Consider the following 3,547-nt stretch of genomic DNA (forward strand, 5'->3'; position numbering starts at 1 on the left):
GGGTGGACTTGCCTCAGCCACCTGTACCAGCACCTTCCCAGCCCTGCCATGAGCTGAGTTTTCTTCATGTGCTGCCCAGAGAGCAGCCTGTCATCTTCATTCTTTGCAGACACCCTCATTGAGACACAGAGCCAGGCACAGAGGAAATGTTCTGACCAGGGCCAGAGTGGCATCCTTTGAGTCCAGTGCGTGGGATCTTGACCCTGGAAGTGCTTCAGAGACCAGACACCTCCACACTCACTGGGTGCTGGTGATTCAGCCACATTGAACTTGAACTGCAGGCTGACGGGTTTACCTAAATTGTTCTATTATTAATAAAAACTTGGGAGTCAGATATTGGCGTACAAACCTGATAGATCAAGAAAGCAGCAGGGAAGTGACTAGCTGACCTTCTCTCTCCACCTTTCCAGATTGAAAAGCCCGTGCCTCTCTATCTGGGCTCCGCCCTTGATTCAAGGTTTAACTTTATTAACAGTCTCAGAATGTCACAGTGCAAGTCACAGGTTTCACCAAGACTATACCCAGTGATCTTTTCATACCTGTTTGTCTAATGACTTTATTTTGGTTTAAAAATTGTCATTATTGCCGGGCGGTGGTGGCGCACGCCTTTAATCCCAGCACTTGGGAGGCAGAGGCAGGCGGATCTCTGTGAGTTCGAGGCCAGCCTGGGCTACCAAGTGAGTTCTAGGAAAGGCGCAAAGCTACACAGAGAAACCCTGTCTCTAAAAACCAAAAAAAAAAAAAAAAAAAAAAAAAAAATTGTCATTATTATTTTCTGGGATTTGTTTGTTTTGGGACAAGTCTCACTGTGTAATCCTGGCTGGCCTTGCCCTGGCTATGTAGATCAGGCAGGCTAGTAAGGAACTCAGTGATCTGCCTGCCTCTGCCTCTCAGGTGCTGGGGGCAGGCATGCTCAGCACTTTTTTTGTTTTGTTTGTTTGTTTGTTTGTTTTTGAGACAGGATATAAAGAAGCCCCATTAGCCTTGAACTCGCTGTGTAGCTGAGGATCACCTTGACCTGCTCCTGCTCCTGCTCCTGCTGTCCACCCCTCCTGTATTACGGAATTACCATGCTCTGTTTTTGTGGTGCTGCAGACTGAGCCCAGGGCCTCATGCATGCTAAGCAAGCATTCTACCAACTGGGCCGTGTTCTCACGCCTTGTTTTGTTGTTTTACTCAGGCTCTTGCTAAGTAGCCCATGCTAGCCTTGAACTTATGATCCTTCTGAGTTCTGGGATTACAGATGGTTACCACTAACTATACCTAGCTAAAATCTCATTCTGAATATTGTTTAGCTATTCTAAATATGGGCTTATCTTTTTGAAACAAGAATCTTGCCTTAGGGCTGGAGAGATGACTCTGGGTAAAATGTTTGCTGAGCAAGCATGAGAACCTGAGTTTGTATCCCCTAGCACCCACATGAAAAGCTGGGTAAGTCCAGTGCTGGGGTGTAAGGACAGTTGGATCAGAGGAGGTCACTGACCAGCCGGTCTAGTGGAAATGGCAAACTCCAAGTTTAGTGAGAAGTCCTGTGCGGTGGTGTGAAAGAAAAAGGCCCCCAAAGGGAGTGGCACTATTAGGAGGTGTGGCTCTGTTGGAGTAGGTGTGGCCTTGCTGGAGGAAGCGTGTCACTGTGGAGTAGGGCTTTGAACTCTCATGTACGTTCAAACCATGCACAGTGTTTCAGACCACTTCCTGTTGCCTTCTGATTAAAATGTAACCAGCACCATGTCTGCCTGCATACTGCCATGTCCCACCATGACGATAACGGACTGAACATCTGAACTGTAAGACACTCCAATTAAATGTTTTTCCTTTATAAGTGTTGCCATTGTTATGGTGTCTCTTTACAACAATAGAAACCCTAACTAAGACATTCTGTTTCCAAAAAACAAGGTGTAAAGTGACAGAAGACATGCCAGCATCAACCCTGACCTGTACATGTGCCTACATAGATGAGAACTTCTGCACACACATGCACTTATAGATGCATACATCTCACAGAAGCAGACAGACAAAAAGTAATATTGCCTTAGACTTGTTTTAAATCCCCCAACCTGTGCACTGGGAGCTTCAGGGTTGGCTGCTTGCTGTAGGTGGTGAGAAGTATAGGACTGCCTGAAGACACGTACTGCGGGGATTGGGGGTTTGCACTCAAATGGACTCCAAGCTCCCGAATCTCCGAAGTATAGTAAAGCAGAAGCCTCTTTCTAGAGAATGTTAACTGGGTGACTCAGTGTGAGGGCAGAGAGGCTGGCTCAGGAATGTCTTTAGGAAAGGACCTGGAAGATGCCTAACCAAGCTCAGGGACGTTGGAGACAAGGACTCACAGAGAAGGACAGCGAGAATCATCTTTTCAGGGCCTGGGAGTCAGTGCAGTCACTAACGTGCTTTCCTTGCAAGCACAGGACTTGAGTTTAATCCTCAGACCCATGTGAAAAAAGCCATGAGTACAGCCTCTTAGTTGGGACCTCAGCGCTGTGGAGGTGGTGACAGGTGGCTCTGGAGGCTCACTGGCCTGCTAGCCTAGGCTACTTGGCCAGTTCCAAATCAGTGAGAGACCTTATCTCAATTGCAAGTGGATAGCACATAACAAATGACACTTGAGGGTGTCTAGCCTTCATACTTACTCATACACACGTACTCCTCACTCAAACACACACGAACACGCACACACGTATCTACATACTGTGCTGGTTAGTTTTATGTCAATTTGACACCAGCTAGAGTCATCAGAAAGGAGGGAGCCTCAATTAAGAAAATGCCTCCCTGAGATCTGGCTGTCTCCAGGCAGAGACCTGTGGATCTCTGTGAGTCTGAAGCCAGCTTGGTCTATGGAGTGAGTTCCAGTACAGCTAGGGCGGTTACACAGAGAAACCCTGTCTCAAAATAAATAAATAAACAGATAAATAAATAAATCTGCTAATGAGTGAGGGCCCAGCCCACTGTGGGTGGTGCCATCCCTGGGCTATGAGTAAGCAGGCTGGGGATTGGGCATTTAGCTCAGTGGTAGAGTGCTTGCCTAGCAAGTGCAAGACCCTGGATTCGGTCCTCAGCTCTGGGGAAAAAACAAAACAAAACAAAGAAAGCAGGCTGAACAAGCCATGGGGAGCAAGCCAGTAAGCAGCACTCCTCCATGGTCTCTACAACAGCTCCTGCCTCCAGGTTCCTGCCCTGCTTGAGTTCCTGCGCTTACTGCTTTTGAAGATGAACTGTTATATTGAGCCGTGAGTGACATAAACCCTTTCTTTCTCAAGTTATTTTTGGTCATGGTGTTTCATCACCGCAATGGTACCATAACTCAGATACACACAGAAGAATCATCTCTACAAAGCTGACATGGAGGTCAGTCTGAAACCAGTACCCTGAGCATGGCCAGCCCCCACCCGCCCCCAGCATCTGCCACTGTCACCTGGTTTTCTGCTTCCAGGAGGCAGACAGGGAGAAGCTGAAGAAGGGGTATCTTCCTCTCTTTGAGCCCCACTTCCCCCTCTTGGCATACTCTAAATCCTGAGCTAGCCTGGTCTCAGAGCTAGGATGGTCAGCA

The sequence above is a fragment of the Peromyscus maniculatus genome, chromosome 5, assembly GCF_049852395.1.
Source record: "Peromyscus maniculatus bairdii isolate BWxNUB_F1_BW_parent chromosome 5, HU_Pman_BW_mat_3.1, whole genome shotgun sequence".
NCBI classification, from domain to species: domain Eukaryota; kingdom Metazoa; phylum Chordata; class Mammalia; order Rodentia; family Cricetidae; genus Peromyscus; species Peromyscus maniculatus.